The sequence below is a fragment of the Alligator mississippiensis genome, chromosome 2, assembly GCF_030867095.1.
Source record: "Alligator mississippiensis isolate rAllMis1 chromosome 2, rAllMis1, whole genome shotgun sequence".
Taxonomy (NCBI): Eukaryota; Metazoa; Chordata; order Crocodylia; family Alligatoridae; genus Alligator; species Alligator mississippiensis.
The window spans coordinates 272,668,195-272,690,163 of NC_081825.1; the positions used below are offsets into that span (position 1 = coordinate 272,668,195).

The 21,969-nt window shown below is 41.1% G+C and overlaps 1 protein-coding gene across 6 annotated transcripts in view; it reads right to left on the bottom strand.

Annotated features, from left to right (window-relative positions):
* FOXN3 (forkhead box N3) overlaps window positions 1-21,969 on the bottom strand; it is a 324,200-nt gene that overhangs the window by 212,820 nt on the left and 89,411 nt on the right. Inside the window, exon 1 of one of the 6 annotated variants that reach the window (XM_059723161.1) lies at window positions 6,412-6,588. The exons of the other annotated variants lie outside the window; for them this stretch is intronic. The gene's annotated coding sequence lies outside the window, so the exon portion shown is untranslated. Of the gene's footprint in view, window positions 1-6,411; window positions 6,589-21,969 lie in introns of those variants that run through there. 6 annotated transcript variants of the gene reach the window in all.

Genomic DNA, 21,969 nt, shown 5'->3' on the forward strand with positions numbered 1-21,969 from the left:
AATAAGCAGGGTACAGAGTTTTAGGCAATAGTTCCTTTATATAATAATGTACACAGGTTTATGATACCATTATGTTACTCATAGCTGTAAGAAAATTCATATACTTAGCACTAAAATCATATACAGTTGATAAATTAATCAGCAATCAATATTAAATGGAGGGAAAATCATACGAGTTACTTTGTCCCCCATACATTTATTAAACTAGGTTTTATTGCAAGTTCTTTGCCCATATAACTATATTGGCCCACTCTACTGGCAAAACACTCCTACTGCAGACACAGGTTATATTGGCAATTCTTTACTTTTATCATTATAGCCTATTTCAGCTCCACCCCAACAGAAACAAGCTCTATCAGCAAAAGCACATTTACTTTTGTGTTTGCTTCTACACTAGGGGCTTTTTCCAGCGCTGAGTGTAGTTCAGAGATCACATTCCTCACACATCCAGCATAGGAATTCCAGGCAAAATCTATAGTGTAGACATGGACTTACTTGCAAACTTTGAAACATGATGACACTTTCACTTCCTAAAGTCTATTAGAATTTGACAAATTGTTCTGCCATCCCTTGTATTGGTATAATGCAGCAAATTTTGCCCCTGTAGTATCTCTTTAAATTAGTGCTCCATGTAGCACAGTCACATGGCAGTTAAAGCTGCCAAAGTAATCAACAGAGATAGAAATCAACTGATTTTTTTAAGGGTAAAAGAAAAGCAGCAACCATATTTGCAGTGAAAGCAAAGGCAAAAATATTTTCTGGGGCTGTGGGCACACATTGCGCTTAGACTGGTTTGAAATGCAGTTTAAGCCTGAAGTATACAGATGGTACAAGCCCAATAAATGATTTAAAGGTGCTTTGAATGTTTCAAAAAGTGAACCTGGAAAATTTAAGTTCTCTTTTGAACAGGTTCACTGTAAACCAGGTCAATTATGTGTGTGGATGCCAAGCCTTCCACAACATGGGTCTGGTCTGTCCTTGAGACATCTCACAGTGCATTACTCCTCAACACTGCCCTGTCCCTGCCACCCCCTACCACACTGTAACTGGCCACTCTGGTACGCAGACAGAACTCTGTTGCCCCCTTTCTTTCCCCCTTTACTGGTATATTTTAATCAATGAGCTCCCTTGTACTGCTTGTTCAACAGAAAATATCTATCCAACAACCAGCTGCATCCTCATTCCCTATTCAACCATCATGCCCCCACCAACCCATAGGATCCAAAAAACATTAATTCAATCATTCCTCCCCATGCAAGACACCCCAAGCCAAGCAAGCCCACTGCAGAATTAAGTCAAGTACAGGCTGTTGAACTTTACTGAACTCACTTTTAGGAAAGAAGGGAAAGCAGAAAAGTAAAAACACCCACAGCTACAGGTCACCCACCCCCTAGGACCTCCAAAGCATGGGTGCAAGTACTCCCCTCCCCCCACTCACTCACTACAAAGCAAGTTGGGTTGGGCACTCACTCCCACTCCCAGATGCTTAAAAGGTGACCGTTCTACTTGGAATGCTAAGAGCACTGTATGATGGGATGCACAACCGTGAACTTGTTCCCAATTAGTGACATTTTGTAACAGTCCAATTGTCACATGCATCCACACTCTGGGAAATAGTAACTATACCACTCAATTTTGTTATAAAGTTTCAAACTTCTATTGTTGGATGGAACTGCTATAAGAAAGTTATACTTTTTTTTTTTTTTTTGCAATATCTTCAAATCCTTCTTCAGTTTTTCCTGAGAACAAACTCTTCATTTCAGTATCACCTTTAGGATTTGGCCCTTTATTAGTATTTCTGCTATTGCAAAACTGAAGTTACAACAGGGTCCTTCCTATGACACTGACAAGAGATACAGCAAGGATATCAGATGCATATTCCATGTAATTAAATACGTTATAAATAAACCTTCACTCCACATATTTTTGTAACTTTCAGAGATCCATATTCACTTTTAGTACAGCTATCAAGACACAATCTGTTCTTTTCCTAGAGATATGAGTCACAGAGAAGTAGGGCTGGAAGGGACCTCAAGAGGTCTAGTCCAGCCCTCTGCCTGAGGCAGGATCATCCCTATCCAAACCCCTAGTCTAACTCTTAGCAAAATTATAATCAACCCTAACACAACACAAGATGTAACACCCTAGTCTGCCACAAGTAACAAAGGGCAACCATGGTAGCCAACATCCTGCTGCTGCAAGGGTTGTTGTAATTACTCAAAAGATCCCAGGAAGAGGGTCAATCTTCCCACTACAGCAGAAGACAAAAACCCCAACAATCCATACCAGTCTGACCATGGGGTAAAATTCCTTCCTGATCCTAAACATGGCGATCATCTGACCCTGCGTGGAAGGCAAGACTTTCTAGCCAGGAACCTCCAGCTTTAAGTGCAGCAGGAATACTGACATATCCCAGTCAAAATCCCTAGTCTTGGTTCTGAGAAAGGCTTAAAAGCAAAACAAAAACCCTGACACATGTAGTATGCCTAAACCCATGTGGCAACCAACAAGACCAGAAGCATGGAAACTACGCATAGCGGAACATAGGCATAGCTACACCTAGATCATCTCTGACCAGTGGCTTTCCAACCTTTTCTAGAACACCTTCCATGACAGAGAGCCTACTAGTTGGTCTATTCCACTTCCTCACTGTTCTAACCCTAGAGAAGTTTTTTCCTGACACCCAATCTAAAACTACTTTGTTGAAATTTCAAGTCACTGGTCTACATCCTACTTTCTGCAGCAAGAGAGAAAAGGTGTTCTCCTTCTTTATGGCAGCGCTTCAGATATTTGAAGGCTGCTATCATGTGCTCTATTAAACACCTTTCCCACAATGTGCCTTATTTCATTGTAGTTTGTTTAAAATCAGATTTACTGTGGGAATTCTAAGCCCTGTTGGCACTGTACCTTTTAACAGAATTTGTGACCAATCAGTGAGATTTGTGTTCACACACAACACGATCAGTATTTAGTTAGTAGCTTTCACTCCTCATGTTTTGCCCTTATTAATGTTCTAAACCAGTACATAACTACTGGTATCTTCCTATAATCAGTTGCTGGCACCTTATTTTCTACATGAAAGAGACACAACGGTTACCACTGCATCACAGCTGAGTTAGTTGCCTTCCTCTCTGACCTCTCTATAGCAGGATATCCCAGACTGTGCTGAGCCACACCCCGCTGATGCATATGTCCTGGGTGTCCTTTCGGATAGCTATTCTGTGGAATAGCTACAGATGCACAAACACTGTTGACCCACTGTCGTGTCTGAGAAAAGCTGCTTCTGAGCATCTGTCCTATAATCAGGTATGAAAAGAGCACTCCTTACACAGACATCATTGTATTTTGAGAGCAGAGAACCCATATAATTTTTAAGAGTCCTACCAAATACTCTGGGAAAGGAGAACAGAAGACAATGAAAAACTGGAGGGGGGGAAAGTATTAGGGGAACCTGAAAACAATAGTAACATATGCAGTAGGTTTCTCAGGTCATTTGGGGTCCCTCTGCAGAGCTATCAAGTTAGGGGATGCAGAAGGATATTTGGAACATAGGGAACAGCTGCCATACACTCTCCAGGAACAAGGAACAGGATGATTTTGCCCATTTGTTTTCTTGTCCAGAAAGGAAAAGCGGGGGGGGGGGGGGGAAGGAAACACCCCACTGAATTTTCAGACCAATGATAATGTCCACATCTCTGTAGTACCTTCTGAATAACCCATGGTAGAGGAACCAAGGCATCATAGTACAGGAACCTGCACAGTGATAGGAAAGGAGGAAAGGGAGGGTCATGTCAGAGCAGAGCCTAGTGGTTGAGTGCCTCGGCACAGTAGAACTTTCTAGCACAAGGCACGGTGAGATTTTGTACGAGGGAATTTCTCAGCATGGTGGAAAACCTCGGCATGGAAAGGGTCCCACCACTCATATGCAAATTCACACATTATTATTGGCCAGTTCTAAATTATTCCTACGTGGCGACTAGCAATTGGCTCGCTAGCCGTATAAAAGGTTGGAGCAGTTTCCACCCAAGTTGGAGAACTCTGTGCCCATCTCGGAGTGAATGTGGCGGACTGATCAACTGCTGACGACTCCCCGTCGCCGACCGACCCCGACGTACCCCCGTGTCCTGCATGCTCGTATTAAAGATATCTCATCGAATAAGAGCTCCTCAGTTAAACTGTAACTGAAGTTTGAAGTTAACTGTCTTCCTATGCTGTACATCTCGACAGTGTAAGTAAAGCCATCTTTGTTTGAACCAGTACGCGTTTGTGCCTAATTCTACTCCAGCGGTCGAAAGTACCCATCTGTACATGCCGGGTTTGTGGCCACAACCCAGCCGACCCTTTCCCGGATCCCCCTCGGCCCCCACAGGTCAGTTTCTGGGTCCTGCTCCTCTGATTCAAGTGGGGATCCTCAGGGTTGGAGGCTAATTTATCCCTGGGCTTGCCAATTTGTCCTGGGTCTGTTGCTGCTACCCCTACCTTTTTGGAGACAGACTGTTTTAAACGAATGGGGTGAGCTGATAGATTTGAGGCCTCTCAGACCCCACAGATATTTGGCAGGTAAGTTTTCCCTCCAACAGGTTTCTCACAGCTAGAAAGAATGACTAGGGCCTCAAAATCCAAACAGTTACTAGAAAGTGTTGCGACTACTGTTTTTAAGCCTTTTGCTCTGCAAACAGTTATGCATACACATATTTCTAAACTACACAGTCATCTAATGCTTAGACTTCAGCACGTGAAAAAGTATTTGCAAGACTGGAGCCTAAAACTGCTACACAAGATTCTGAAGCATACAAAGGTATAGAAAAGTCAATTATATTATACATATGTATCTGTATATGTTTGATTTATTTCACTGTTTGTCGAATCACTTGCAGTTTGTTTTTTTTTTTTTAATGAAATTTAAAAAAAAAACACAACAAAAACACAACCACTACCACACGCATAACAAAAAGCTTTTGCTGAAAAAACTTCTGAATTCTGAAAGTTACTGGACCAGCACTGGGTAATAGAATGGGGATTTCAATAGAATACAAAAGCAAATCCAGACTTGAAAAGAGACAGGCTGTCCTGCTACAAGCCAGCCAACTGCCAAACTGTCATTTTGCTGTGCTGCTGAACAGAAGGCCCATGTAATGACAACCACAAAACTCATTTAGACTCTGAAAAGGTGACTAATGAGCTCATTCATGCTGCCTATAAATTATTCACTACAACACTGACCCCACTCAAGACAAACAGCAAAGTAAACTTTAAACACCGGGATCCTGGGCCTCCTGAGTAGGCAGTGTTCTGTCTGTAAAATGTTCACAATAAAACAGATACTCAACTTGCTTCTGCTCCATTGTCAAATTCATTCTTATGTCTACACTTCTTTTTTTACTACCTTTAATCAAGTTAAAGCAGATGCGGCTGTTACACATTTACTTTTGTTACCCAGGTTGTTTGTGTTTTTTTTTTTACATTAGTTATTACGAGCAAATCACAAAGCACTTTAAATAGCTTTAAAATATATTCTTCAGAAACTGAAGAATGACCTTAAAATACAGCTCAGGTCTAAAGATATAAGTACACAAATGCACACGCGATTAAAATGAGAAGCAACCTGACCCAGTGCTTGTGGGGTTATTTATGTTTTCATGAAAATTTAGATAATCTGTAGCAACATGAAAACAGAGGATTTTTAAATCTTTTTTTACAGTCCTGTAATAAACATAGCAGGAGCTTTGTTTGAAGATGGACATAATAAAGACTGCTTTCCTTGTCCTTTTTAACAAGAAATAAATAGACAGTGTAGAGCTTATAGCTATAATTTGTAAACAATTTTGTTTGCTGCAACAGCGGTTGCTGCATAAAGTAGTTTGCTTTTAAATGGGTCTTTCCCCAAGTAAGGACCACAGACATTTTATGATCATTTAATCAGTTCCTACACATTTTGAAGTTGCAGTTTAATATTTTCTGATGTGATCTAGCAATTCACAGGAAGTGACCAATGCTAAAATAACATTAGGACCAATTTCCTTACTCTGATTTATGCACTTGTTCTCCAGGAGTTCAAGAGCCTCTCAGTGCAGACCGTCAGTAACAGATAGATAAAAGCAATAGCTAGGAAATAACATAGTTAAAGTCAAATCAGTATCCTGAACTATGTTAGTACGCAAGATACTGCAGTGTCCAAGAACTGTGAGACCTAAAATAACATAATAGTAATATCTAGACATAAGAAAAGAGAGAGCTAAAGAGAAGTTTCGCAACATTAGCTTTGATTTTTTTTTCCTGCCCTTTCACATTTAAATTAAATCCTTACAAATTACCACAGCCAGTTTAGTTACCCTTCTTCAAAACAGAAAATTTTAACAGTAGAAAAGAACCTTGCAAGTGTACAATTTAAAAGAAAAGATTACTACCTACCATCAACAGTTTGGCTAGCCTTCACGTGTTTACATCCAGGTTTCTGAATTTGCCAGAGAGAAATACATAGATTCTTTTTGCTATGTTTGTGCTACTTTCCGAAAAGGCAAGTGATAAAACTATCAAGACAGAACACAATGGAGTATTCTGCAACCACATAACATGCAAGTCTTAACTTATCAGAAGCTCTCCACCTGACAAGATTCCTGTATCTCTTATAGCTAAAGGGTGTTGGCAAAAAGGCTGCTTTGAAACAGTGTCACATGGGCTGCCCCAATAACCTGTCTGACAAGCAGAGTTCACCTCATAGTTCATTGGTGGGAAAAGTAGGAACTTCCTGCACTAGTCTTGCCACACCCTGCTCCTGATTTCCTAATGACAACCCACTGTGGTGTCAGTTCTGCCCCAGGAACTGGTCTGCTTTGAATAAAAACAACCTACGTTGGCTATAAACATCTGAGGAATATTGTGTTTGAGGAGAGGGAAAAAACTGTTACTACAACTTTCTAGCTCCAGAGAATTGTTAGGGGCACAGCCTGAAAAACCTTTCAACCTGGATCACAGCTGAAATTTAGTCCACTGACCTTTCAATTCTATTAATCTATTTTAGGATTTTATGGATAAATAGACAGTAATTTTCACATGACATGACTGTTAGTATTATTTTAAGACTGTAATAATCAAGCCATTCCCAATGCAAACTATGTTTGCATTCAGATCTCCAGGAAAACTGCAGTCTCAGGGAGTACTAGCATCTCCTTCCTTACTGTATATCCTCTTCCCATTCCCTACTTCGACCAGCCCAAGCCACAATCTGCAAAGATTGTGCGTACTTAACTTGACACACTATGAGTAATCATGCAGAAATCATTGGGAATATGCACACTGTAAAGGTAAGCATAGGCATATACCTTGGCAAGGTCAAGTCACCGTCTATACCAGAGGTGGCCAATCTTCAGCATGGGTGTCATAATTGGCACAAGCAGCCTCCATAGGTGCCATGTGAAGACTTGGGAGAGGACAGGCAGCACAGTGGCAGACAGGGCAGGGAGCACAGGATGGGGAGCAGAAAATTAAGCAGCAGTGTGGTAATGGAGCACAGGGGAGGAAGCAGAAAGCTAAGCAGCAGATCAGGTAAGTGAAGGGCATCACAGTGGCACGTCTGACAAAAACATCGGCCTCCACTAGTCTATAGCATTCTTATTACAGGCCTACATGGTGCTAGGTTATAGGCAAATGGCACAAAACAACAGTGCCTGCACCAGAGTGCTCATAATCTTAGTATAAGACAAAAGGCAACAAATGGAAACAGGCCAACAGGGAGCACAAGGAGACAAGATAGTGTATTGGTCTGTACGGTGGGTGGTGATCTCAGTGCATCGGCAGCCTGTTGTCCAAAAATTGGGCGTCGTGGCTAAAGAGGGTATTAGGTGGGATTTAAGGGAGAGCACTGACATTACTCTGTGGATGTTTATGGGAAACTCTATGACTTTTCCATATGTATTTTTGGGAATTCTTTGGGCCTTAGTTTGGCAAGTATTTTTGCACTTGAACAATTGAGTTGTCATGGAAGTCAGCCCAACTTTCACAATATATAAAGCTAAGCACTCTGTCTCTGTCTTTTGAAGCAAGCTAAATTATATAAACAAAAACAACAAACCATATCCATCAATGAGTGGCTGGAGATACTGTTAGTTATTAATATGGGTGTGCATGTACTGAGAGATTTGTTTTTCAAAGTTAAATCCTAAATGTACTGAATTCTACAGCTATGCATGTCACTGCTGTCTGAGCACCTTGGAACACACACATATAGTCCAGGGCACAAAAGCTGTCCATTTTATAGCAAAGCCTAGTGTTTTCATGGATCAGCTGGCAAGATGTTCTCTAAAGCAGATCAGCTCGGTCAAAAATCTCCCCCTAGAGTCTAAGTACCTCACCTCAAAAGTATGTCTCAGCTCTTCTGGCTCTGAGCCTGGGAACCCAAGTCTGCTCCTGATCCAGGTCTTTCAGTTGGCAGAGTAACAAACTGCTGCCCTGCCACCAGGACAGAGAAAATCATTTTTCATTCATTATGCTATTTCAAAAATAGATTGCTTGCTTTACGTTAAAAAAGTGCAGCATATTCTGCTTTAGGAAAATAACAGTCCAAAACACAAGGAATTGAGTTAGGCCAATGTAAATGAATATCCCAAGGAGTTTGACCACAGAAATGTACTCAGCTTGAATATTCTGATGCTCCCAACTTTGTGTACCTGCCTATAGTTAGATTAATGTCAGTTATTCTGGCTTGTACTGCAGATCATAAATATCTTTCCCTGTGATCTTTGCTGTGGCTTGGGGTGGATATAGTTTAGATCTGCATCAGAAACCTCCTTATATTTTATCTAGGGTTGTTTTCCTGTGTATGTTCCCTCTACAGTCTTCTTGGGATTTATGTGAATTGTCATGGCTACAAAGTAAACAACATCTCTGTCCCTTTCCTGGGCACCTTGAAAGCACCTCCTCAAGTATCAGGCCTCATTTCTTTACTTCTCTTGGACTTCATTTCTGCAGTTCTTGCACTCTGAATGGGGTTTTACAGTATTCCCTACATCAACCATGCTTACTCAGCAGGTCTCACTGGGTTCTTCTGTGGTTTTTCCCTTATATATCACCAGTGCTAAGACAGTTTTCTTAAATATAAAGCATTGTTTGTTTTAATAATAGGAGCAAAGCATTTAGAGAAAAAGGACAGATGAATGTCTGTCTTGGCTAAAGGCTCACTTGAGCTGGCCTAACTTCTGTAGACATTATATTGGTTGCCTGGATTTTACTCTGGTTCCCATAAACCGCTTCCCCAATTAATTTCCACCCCTCCCACCTGCCATATAAACTGCTAGAATTAATCAGTTGATCTCTGGTGTGTACAGGACTCTTCCTCTCTTAGCACTGCCTCTTAACAACCCATGAGAACTAGCAGAGAAGTTGTTCATCTTGAGCTTCTGTTACCCTCTTCCTTCTTTTTCCCTGAAATCCCCTATTAAACTAAATCAATGCATTCAAAAAGTAAACATTTCAATAAACAGGCCAACATACAGTATTCATAAAGTATTACAGAGCATCTCCAATTCCATCACATGATGCATCTTGGCTTTATAGATATTTACAGCCTTGAACTGAGATCCTTAGATAAATAGTGCAATGTAAACCTAGCCAATATGTTTCCACGTATTGGTGTTAACTTATAGCAGGGAAAGGTGCTGAAATGATTCAGGAACATGGGTCTCACTGGTTATTAAGTGACTATGGGGCCTGTTAGGGGGCACATGGGAAATTAGACGAGTGCATAGAGACAATTTAACAGCCTTCTACAGAGCTCTGTGCTGAAACCAACATTATTTAACTTGTACGTTAATGTCCTCACGCCCACTCAGGAAAATTCATCACAACTGTCACAGTACCCAGGTTGAGTCACTCTTTGACTGAGACATGGCAAAGCTGGCTGAATATGGCAGAAGATGCCGTCTTGACCAAGTGCAACCAAAACAGTCATAAACACATTCCATTGCACAAAGCTTCTGCTGCCCACAAGCTACATGCAACTCCAGATGAGTGGTGTCTGACTCACAAGCCAGATCTGATTTACCTTGATATGACACTCAGTTGAACTTTGACCTTTCATGAACACTTAAAGAAACAAGCTGCCAAAGTTAAAACTTGCAGTAACTCCTCAATTAACTAGTTGACTCAACATAGGTACTCACACTCACATATTCAACTGTCCTCATATACTACACAACTGCAGAATACTGTCCACTAGTCTGGTGTTCATTATCATAATGAAAGGTTTTTGATGTGCAGTTACATTCGCAACCATTTGCATCTTTTTAGGAAGGTTGCATGCTACTCCACTACCACAGCTGCTTATGTTAAATAACATAGTACCATCCCTGGTCTGTTGTGAGAACACCTCGCAAGCTATTAGAGAAGGTCTGGGATAACCTTCACCTTTCACTGCATGTGGAACCCTTCAGCCCACAAGCAGTTTTCTTGTCATTCTGATACCCCCTGCGATCCAACATGATGTATCAGGACAGCACAGAATAATGTTGGCAACAAGAATGCTCTTCAATGACAAACAAGTTCCTTATTTCTGAACCTACTGTCTGCCCTTTTGGTTTTCAACGTCCACACTATCAAGGGGCCCGGCTGAACATGTTCTAGAGTAGCAAAGGCTGGCATTACAGCAGTCTTCACAGTTGGGGCCAAGGTCACAACCTGTATTCTGCCTGCAGACAAGTGCAAACAGTGGTGTGCATTGTTGACCTATTGAGACTCAACATCAGCTTCACAATACAGCACACCAGATGTAGATACACCAGCTAGACAGTGGGACCTTTGTTCCTATATCCAACAAAGGGATTTTGATAATGTCTTTCTAAAGCCCTAAGTGACCTGAGGCTTTCCAACCTGAAGGAGGGCCTCTCTCCCTGTGCTATACCATGCAATTATAATTAGCATAAGTGTCTGAGGTACCTGTTGGCAGGACATACTCCTTAAGAGGTTTCCAGGCTTGAATTTACTCCTGTCCTTACTCCACAGAAGCCTGCGTTAACCTCCCAAGCAAAGTCCATCTTTTCCCCAGCCTTTTTGAGGGTAGGGGAGCTTGGCCTGAAGTTGAGAGATTTAAATTTACTTACATACTCCAACTATCCTCACTTGCCAACTTCTACACAACTGCAGAATATTATCCACTAGTCTGGTCTTGTTTATCACAATGCAAGCCTTTGGCTGTGCAGTAACCTCGCAGGCAAAGCCCATCTTCTCTAGAGCCTTGGGGGGGGAGGGGGGGGGGGGCTTGAAGTTAAGAAGGAATTTAATTTACTTTAATCCCCTCATACTGGCTGATGAACTGGTAATTGATAAGTAGGAAGAATAAAGAGAAAGAAAATAATCCAAAATCACTGGCATCAATTCTTTTCAGCGACTTCAATGCAGTTGCACCTACTTATGCTGTCATAATTGCACTCGCTCATACTACACATGAACCCTGCATAAAGGTGAATTTCACCCACAGTGAATTTAGCCCATAGGCACCATATAAAACAGGATGAACAAATTGTTCCTGATTCCTGTTTGTTAGTTTACTTCCCAAGAAGCTCCCACATGGTATGGCAGCTGTGGCCTGAGGGAGAGAAACAAGCAGAGCCTGTAGCTCTGTTGCCCGCAGCAGAACGTAGTTACTGGCAGAAGGCCCGACGTTGTGAAGAAAAGAGTTTCCCCACTCCCCAGAGTGGCTCTTTAACACCAGCAACCCCTAGATCAGCCCTCAGCTGTTTCCTCCTATAAGTTTTGTGTGGCTCTGCTTTGCCTTGGGTTGAAAACCTAAGCCACTTAAGTAAATGGGAGTTTTGCCACTCTTGAGGCCAGTTTCCTGTCACTTATTCTGGAATAAATCAGACTTAACTCCATTCATATTAACACTGATTTAAGTGAAAAGAGAATCAGATCCAACAATGCCTTTCTCAGAGCAGACAAGCGAAAGGCTGCGCGGTAAAAGGATATACACTCTTACCACACAGCAACTGCTTCCCAGTGACTTCCCACCTGCAATACTGCGCCTTACAGTAGTTGAAAGCCAAATGGTGGCAGCTTAGCCCTCAACGAAGGAGTTTATCACTGACTGCAAAGTAAAAGCATGCACATAGGCAGTTACCATGGCACAGAGGATGTGGAGGAAATTGTTTAGGGAATGTGTGTTTCAAATTTTATTGTAACATTCCCCTTGATTTTCTCCGCCTAATCTCTGGGATTCTGCCTTTCTGCCCACTGGTGTAAAACCTACAGCTTTAGAGCACAGGTTGTGATGTCCTTGGCAATTTCACAACTGCATTCTAATAATTCTATCCCCTCTGCTCTGATACTTCTAGCTTTAAACAGTTGCCTGAACATATTATTTTGGGGCTGTGCATAGCGGATTTGATCTATGATAACTGTTGCTGCCGGCCCCAATCTTGGAAATTACCTATCATGTTTTGTAAACTATTAAGTACCAGGAGTATCTATCACTCTGCTAGTAAAGACAGAATGGCCTCCACCATGTAGGATTAGGCCACTACTGAGGATTAGGCCATGGTTAAATACTTTCTTCACAGAAAGGCTGTTCCCTGGTACACAGCCTGTCTCTTCACAATTGTTAACATGCCTCCAAACCTTGTCCATCAGAGGAAAAATCATCTCAGTTCAGAAGCTTATTTTTATTATAGTTAAAATGGAGGTGAATTTAAGTTAACTAAGGAGTAGGTTTCATATCTGTTTTCTTGCAAGACAGTCTATTATTATCCTTTTGACAAGCTAAAAGCAAATTCAAGACAGAATATTAAATTTTATTTGCCTCCTTCAATCCAGTCAATTTTTTTTTTGCTTCATTATTTTCCTTTTTGCCCTGGGCATCAGCATAGTAGTTCTGAAGAAATCCTTTGCCCACAAACTACATGTGAAAATGTTACACAATATCACTCTTACTTATATAGGTCACCTTACGGGGAAAGAATCTATATAAGAACTCTGTTCAGGCCAATGGATTGCAGATCAAGTTCAGCAACTGGCAATAGCTATAGATTTCCATGCATTCTTCTCTCCCAGCATGTAGGTCATATGTTTATTATAGTAATTCATATCCTTGTAGAAAAGTCCTGTGTAATTGCATAGAAAATTATAACTCCTCTTTAGATTTTTTTAGCTCATCTTCTGGAATACAACAGAAAATTATATCCATGGTAGAGAATTCTATCGTATAGAAGGATCAAAACACTCATTCAAAAGCTATCATTCAGCTCTGATTAAACAGACTTCAGCACAGTTGCATCTGGCACGCATTGACCCAGAGAAGTTGAATGATTTACTCAACACCTTCACATGAGAGAAAGAACATAACTCGGACTGTCTGACCCCTAGTCCTGTGTTTTGGCCACTAGATGATGGTCCTCCAATCACAATATGAACAGTATGCAAAGAAATATTCCAGTTTCTCATGATTTTAGGAAGAGACTGTTGAAACAAAGCAGGAGCTCTTTCAACTATCCTCTGTTTAAAGTAGTGTGCCATATATAATTATTTTAAATTCAGAAGGATTATTTTGACAGCCCTGATGAACTAACTTCTTTTAATACATATCCTATGACACATTACTCAAATGCTAAGAACACAATATATATTCTTTACCAGGGCGCACACATTAGATTTCATTAACTTGTTGATTGCTCTAGCCATGGGTAGCTGCAGAGTATCTGGTACAAACACAGTAAGTCTACAAAAACCGTATCAGGACATATTTCTGATTCAAAATCACGCTGACAGAAGGAAATTTTGGTAAATGACAGGCTGGTGCAATCATATACTGTACACTGCCCATATGAAAAAACATTATACAATTGTTAATATAGATTCACTCAATACTTAGACTCTCAGTTTAAAGATTTTAGAAGAATATCTGTCAGTGAGATCCTAATCTGAGGGCTCAGAAAAAGTGTTTCCAAAACTTGGATCAAATCCTGAATTTATTCTTAGAAAGCCCCTATTTATTTAAATTGGAATTTTCCTTGACTGACAATTGAAGATCTAAAATCATAGAAAAGTAGGGCTGGCATTGACCTCAGGAGGTCATCTAATCCAGCCCACCTGCTCAAAGCAGAATCATCCCTGACTGAGCCATCCCAATCAAGTGTCTGTTTAACTTGCTCTGAAAAATTTCCAAGGATGCAGATTCCACAGTCTCTTTGGTTAGCATGCTCCAATACTTAACCACCCTCATAGTGAGAAAGTTCTTCCTAATATCCACCCTAAATTTCTCTTGCTGCAATTTGAGACAATTGCTCTTAGTCCTGTTCTCTGTAGCCACAGAGAATAGTTTATCACCATCCTTGTTAAAACTACCCTTCAGTTATTTTTCAGACTGTTACCTAACAGTCCTTTCTCAGTCTTCTTGTCTCTAGATTAAATAATATAGAGGTTCTAGATTATCTAGAGCTCTTTCTAGATTAAATAATCCCAGTTTTTTTAGCCTTTCCTTGTAAATCATGTCCACATCTTTCTTGAAATGTGGGGGCTACAGCTAAACGCAGTACTTCAGGTGAGGCCTCACTAGCGCCAAATAAAGCCAGTGTCCTTGATGTCATCTACAGATTTGCTAAATGCACACTCAATCCCATCTTCCAACTACCAGACCCAGGACAGGCCCTTGGGGAAGCCCTCTCACGATTCGGCTCCCAATGTCAGACCTCTAATCAGTCCTCTCTATTTATTACATTGATTGTGATCTCTTAGAATCTGATCTTGTGTTCCTCATTCATTACAGGTTACTTCTAGACATGAATGGCTAGTTTTGCAAAGGAAGGACTAACGAATTTGAACTTTACTTTGGAATCCACTTAAAAGGTAAGTTAGAATGGAGAAAGCTACAGAAAAATCAGGTACAGTACAGAGAACTTACTACAATTAGATTTAGACTGTAAACTCCTCAGGCAGAAAGATCATCATATTTATCTGTAAAGCACCATTTACATTTGAAATGCAACATGAATATTAAAATAATAATTGATTAATAATTAATACAATGGTTTCCGTTTCCTCTTGAGCGTCCCTTAAGTCTAAAAAAGCATAAATATTCCTTTCCTTTAAACACACACACACACACACACACACACACACACACACACACCATCTCTCCCTTCAAAAACTTAATCTCTTAGGAGGAATCTCACTTTCCCATTCCATCTTAACATAATGATACTGTTTCCCAGAGAGTCTTGGAAGTGAGATACTGCATTACTCAGAGGCATTCTGGTTAAAAAATAAACATTGATTTTTACAAGAAAAACTCACAAAAAGGATGAAGTTGGGCTTAAAAATTTGATCCAGTTTATTCCCTAATGCTGTTTACAAAAGGCCAACAGCATCCCTTGTAAATAGTTTAGTAGACCCTTACAATTAGAAAGCAATGTAAGGAAAAAATAATCCAGTGAGGATCAAGAATGCTCCAAGAGAAGTTTCAGATTTCCAAAGTATTTTTACAAATCACTCAGGTTAAAAAAAATAAAACTATTTTAAATGCTATGAAAAAGTCTCAGTGATTTTGTAACCCTTTGACCACAGACATCAGATCCAACTCAGAATTTCCTTATCTCTTCTTTACATCATTTTCCTGCTCTTACACCTGATCTGCATTGGTTTAAGTAAGATCACAATCAGGTCCTTTATAAACTACAAGGCAGATTGCGCTCATCTGTAAACTTACTTCCCAAAACTCTGCTGAACAAACTCACACTGCCAGCCCCCTCTTCCAAAAGCTTACCCCTTTTGCCACCCTGACCCAGTTTTCTAGTTACTGAAGTCATAGCAACCACTCCAATACCTTTTCCAGCTACTGATTGCCTCGGCAGTCTCTTCTATAAAAGTCTTGACCTCCCTCCCCATGTTTAAATCTCCCGTTACCTCATCCTACATCTCAATCAATATTTCCACTGTCTAACTTCACTGTGCAGTTACTTTCCTGAAGTACCCATGACTCTTACCATAATCCTTGACCTTCCCCACTAGGCCAGTAGCACTTCAGGACTCCCCAAACAAGCAGCTAAATGCCCCTCTAAGCTACAGGAACCAACTACCTAGAGAGTATACATGATTTCAGGACCTTAAACCCAACTTTACTTTCAATATAATTATGATGATAACTGAATTTTAAAATTAAATTCTGTTTTCCTGTAGAAAAATATGAACTTTGAATTAATCTATTAATTAAGTCACAGCATTTCCTCACAGCATTTCTAGTGATAACTGATGCCATCTTGTAATAAACCCTATGGTCCTCTTTAGAGACAAATATTATAAAAATAGACCTTCCTAATGAAGACAAAGTTACTGAGTCCAGAAGTTTTAAATCAGTTATCAGTATGGCTGTGAGGCTCAGTACAGCAATTGACAATTGACTTAATTTAAACTAATGTAAAAATGCATGATAGTTTGTACAAAAATGGTGTCTCAGTAGGGCAACACTTCTCCCCCCAATAATAAATTATTAAATGAAGGTTGACCAGTGTAGGAAAGGGGTTATGTAACATGGTTGGCTGCAGGAGCAGGAAGGTAGATCTCCCTTCCTTAGAGTCTTGTGTTCCTAAATTTATTTGTGGCTCAGTAGTTTACCTAATGCTGACAAGTTCAAATGCAGCATTTTGTGTATGTGTGAAACTATATTGATTTATATCCACTCAGGCTCTGATTTTATGTCTCTTAAGTGTAATAATGGTAACTTTCTATACACTATTTTCACCTATATAATAAAAGTGTCTTAGGAAAAAAAATAACTCCCCATTACCTATAATTGCATGAAAATGAAACAAAAACCAATTGCCCAATTTTTTTTTTAAATCCAAAGTAGTGTTTTTAACTTGTTTCTCTATTCTTTAGTAGATGTGAAGTTTCCTAGAAGGACTCAGAAATGGGTCTCAGCTTGTTTGGAGCTATTCATTCATAGGGTTACATATGGATTTGCCAGAGAAAGCTTGATATTTCTTATTTGTTGTTGTTGTTATTATTATTATTATGATTACTATTATTTATATTTATATCCTGCCTTATCCAGAAAGGGTCAGTTCCATTTGTTACCAGTTTAGTGAGAAAACCCTATGCAAAATGTACTATACATAAGTGGATTCCTATACGAGTAAGACTGAGCGATAGGATAAAAATTATTGATTAAAACTATATATTTTTTAAAAGACTTAAAAAGTAAATAAAAAAGTAAATAAAGTGTAATAAAAACAAGCAATGGTTTCAAATCAGGGGTACACTAGTTAGTCCTAATGACCAACAGGATGCATAATTGATCCTGTTATGGATCTGTAATCAGTGACCTTCGGTATGTATATTCTCCTCTCTACATTAAAGAGGATTTTTTTTCAGTTGATGCTCCCTATCCCCTATTCAACTGTGTACAGAATAACCACACACAGAGTTCTTGTTAGCTCAAGACCAGAGACTGAAGGAGCACAATTACTTTTAATGAAATACAAGCCATTTAATATAATGCTGTTGATCCTGAATTAAGTCAGCTGGGCTAGTGAATGAGGAGCAGGTCAACAAGAAGAGAAGTGATGGTTCTAAAGGCAAACATTCTGCATTATATGGACACTTTGACTGGCATGTGTGGTTTGCGGTGCCACAAACCTCTCTGCTGTGCCACAAACTGCATATGTTGCATGTTAAACTATGTCCCATGCTGCTAATTTGCAGGGCTGGGGCAAAGTTTGCTACTAGGATTTCCCAGTAGCAAAAAAAAATCCCTAAAAAAAAGCAGCACAAAGCTAATTGCAAAAAGGGTGGGGAAACCCCAGCCCTGTCTGGAGGGAGAGGGGGAAGGGCAGGACCTGAGGCTCGCACTCACCCAAGGCTTGGATCAGGCTCGCTGTTGGTTTCTGGAGCCTGTAAAGTAAGTGGGGCTTGGTAGCAGGGCAGGGCTGGGGAGGAAGCTGGCTGGGGGCTCAGCCAGATCAGGAATGGCTGGGGGGGGAGTGTGCCTCTGTGCTCGCTCCCAGGAGCAGGGCCGGGGGGCAAAGGCAGCGGTGCCCCTCTGTGGGCTGTACATACACTGGCCAGCCAGCTGGATGGGGGGGGGGGGGAGCTTGCACACAGCAGCCACCACTGCCCCACACTGCCACCACTGCTGCACCCCGTACTCTTTTCCTGCAGCCAGTCACATATGCGCCTTTGCGTGCGAGAGGCGCGGCATTGGCAGCATGGGGTGGTGGCAGCCACTGAGTGTGAGCCCCCCTGCCTGTTCAGCCTGCTGGCTAGCCCCACACCCAGGCACCCTGTGCCCCAGCCAGCCCCCCACTGCAGCACATGAAGTAGTGGGACAATGACTAGGGACAGACATTACACATAAACCAATTTAAGCGATCAGCAGGGATCCGGGTTTTCCATTTCCGCGGGCTTCCTCGTGCCCTGTCCCTGTCTCCTGCTCAAGCAGGAAATTCCCCCCTCCCTCCCATTTCCCACAGCATGGACCCCAGCCCCAGGTGCCCTAGGCATGTGGTATGGTAGCTAATGCCAAGAGGTGCCTGTGTGTATGTCTCTCTTCAATTTTGAACCCCCAATGCCAGACTAGGACAGGTAGGCAAACAGAACAGGGCTTTTGGAGCTAATCAACAGATCAGCTGGCAAGCTGTTTAAGAAGTTTGAACTAATGGAGAGAGGCCATTGTTTTGCTAATCGGGTGATAAAAACTGTTATCACTATCAGCTTCTGGCTGGCTTGCTTGCCTGTCAGTTTGCTGTAGACAGTATGACAAAGCATGGAGGGAGATTGAAAAGCTCCATATCATCAACAGATGCATGCACTGCACCCCCGCTCCACCCTTGCCTCAGAGTGCTAGCCCAGGGTTGGGGGCTGACAAGACTTCCACCCCATGAGCAGCCAGTGGGAAAAAGCCTGGGACCATGCAGGCCGACATCCCTAATGAGAGAGTCCTGCCAGGGCCTGGCCACACCCCACTTAGCTCAGCTGCACTGTAGGCATGTGCCTGAATTTCCTCAGTCCAGAGAGAATGTCTGTGCAGTTTACAACTGGTTCAGCCTAGCCAGGTTAGACTAAACTGCAAAGATTGAATCAATTCAGACTCAGGCTTTTTGAATGTCTCACTGTCCCTAGTCATCGTGTCCCACTGAAAACCACATGAGCAGGGGTGTGCATTGCAGCAGAAAGTAGTGGCACAAATGTGTGCCACTACTGTTTGTGCTGCTGTAAACATGTGGCCCTGCTTGTGTGGATGCAGCCATAAGTGCTGAACGTATCTTAAAATGCTGTAGCTAGGTGAAATATAACCAGGGATCTGTGTCTTTTTTGTACACCCCAGAGGAGATTGCCACCGTTCACCATAAATTGGGGTAAAATCAATGGCTAAACAACTAAGTGTAGATCTACAGGGCCACAGACCTATAAGAAAGGAAGTTTTGGGTCATATCTGCTATTCCCTACATGCCCATTAGTAGTTGGATGCAGTCTGTTGTGTGCAGGCCTGAGGTCTTTGCTTCTGGCTTCCAGACAAAGATTTCAATCTGTCTCCAGCTACCTGATAGTTTGTGAGCAGCCTTTATTCAGTCCCTGCTGGAAGTGAGGTGGTTCTCTGGGGTATCTTCATCCTCACTTCACTATCCCAGGAATGGGATTCATTGCTACAACAATACCTTATTCGTTGCTCTATGTACTGGAAAACTTGTTGCAAATGACTGATTTTGATGAATTAGTAAAAGTCAAATCCTGGGAGTTAAGCTCCCAGCATCTTCTGTCCATACAGAGGGCATTTCACTCCTTGCAGGAGGAGGACAGAAGCAAACAAGTGCAGAGAAAGCACAGATAATGCACCTCAACATGTACTTTGCACATTGATTTAACAAGTACAGTTCTGCTTTAATTATTTATGGTAATACTTCATACTAAACTAGTAAGCACAAAGCAGTATATTCTGCAAAAGCAATAAGGAGCTAGTGATTTGAGACTGCAGGATGGCTCCCTGCTCTTAAATCTCTGAGGAGATGAGAGAGGAAACCTCAGTCTGTGTGTGAAATGTGAGGCATGGGAATTGGTACAAATTAGCAAGGTGCTACTCTTTGACTTTTGGTTCTTCTTTTTGAATTGATCTTTCTATTTGCTCACTTCTCCCAATGCTCCCATTTAGGGTCCAATTCTTTTTCCTCTAAAGTCAACTAAAAAACTCCTCTTGACTTCAGAAGTACACTGAAGGCCTATTGTTTTATTTACATAATTGCCCAAATTCAGAAAGGAATCTGTATTGTTACTCCAAGGTCAAGGATCCAAAAAATAGGAGTGTGGCATGAAAAGCAACTAACAGGATATTACTTTCTACAACCCAGGCATTCTTACATCACCACCAGGTTTCTCAGTGCTGAAGTCATTATACCACCTCAGACTGTCCTTGCATATTGGCAAGTAGGTGTAAGACAACCCTTAAGTCCAAGGGTCTCTGATTCAGTCTCATTTAGCATAAGTTCTTCTTTCGCTTTTACCAATATAAATTTAAAGTATTTATTATTACTGTTGTCTTATTGTTATTTCCATTACAATAATGGTTGGTGTGAGTAGAGAATCTATTGAGTCAAACACTGCTCAAATACAGAAGAATGGACAGTCTTTGCTCTAAAGAGCTTACACTCTATTTAGACAAGACAAGCTCAAGTTAAACGAAAGAGGTATAAAGTACAAGCAGATTTGTGTCTTATAAAAGTGCCATCTTTTTTTAATTCTTCAAGAAGGGGTTAGTTAGGAATGGATCGCTAAGAAGGAAAGACGGGAAAGAAAGGAAAACTGGAAGGAAGGGGATGAGAGAGACTGGGTGCAGAAAAACAGGGAGAGAAAAAAAATTGTGAGGGAGGAGGTTGGAAGCAGACAGATCATGAGCATAGGAGCAAGTATGTCTAGGGTTAGATTTGTACCAAAGCAGTCTGCTGACATTAGAGTTCATCAGGCCCTGCCACAACATCTGCTACGGCTGCTCCTTGCATTTGCTTCTGCCAGCTAGAGCTTCTCCAGTATTTGCTTTCAAGTCAATGGAGTTTCACCAGTGCCATGTAAGTGGGGTGAGAGAGAAATCAGGCCAGTGAGTCTTCTGCCAATATTAACTGTGAATTTAGCACAGTGACTGGCTGTATCTTTAAATATCAAGCTAACAGCCTTTCTGTATTATAGAAATTAGGCTATATTACGAAAGCTGAGTCACAGCATTTTGCTAATAAATATGCCTTTTCAATAAGTTAGTCCTCAACCAGCCCCTTTCTATTAACTGTTTCTCTCTAGTAACCTACTGCTACGGAACTGCTGCTTATAGGCCACAAGTTATGAGGACATGAACATGCGAACTATTTTTCTGCAGCTGAAATTTGGCAACGAGTCATTGATTTGGGATGACGTAAGGCTGTACCTATTTCTGTGTCTTGATACACCTATCTGGATTGATGCCATCCTTCCTACTCATGAGACTGTAGAGGTAGAGGAGAAAATGGCTCTGTTTCCCTCTGGGATGATTTGCTATGAATCCTTTTTCTCCCTGTGCATGTTACTTATTATTATTGCCTTCAGAGAGCATTGGAAACTTCAACTGGGAAATGAGATGCCATTCCAGTGGGCAATAGAGTGTGCTGGTGCCAAGACTTAGGGCCATTTTTCAGTTGTGCTGCTGACTGTCAATCTTCATAAGATGTGCTGCACTGTCTCAGTTTGGATTCATGTATCCAAGAGGATTAAATGAAACATTTTGAAGCTGTAAATAAATTCAAAGTCTGTGGGCCTAGTCTACTCCTTCCTAAGAGACAGTTGAGCTGATAAAGAGCCCTTGTAGTGGACTGAAATCCAGAAACACTTGCTAATAAATATAATCAAACTGAAAACACTTTCTAGTGCCATGTAAGGAGCACGTTAGCTATTTGTACTTGAGTCACGCAGCCAGCTTAAACAGACATTTGATGAATGAATGAATGAATGAATGAGTAGCACATCTGTATGAGC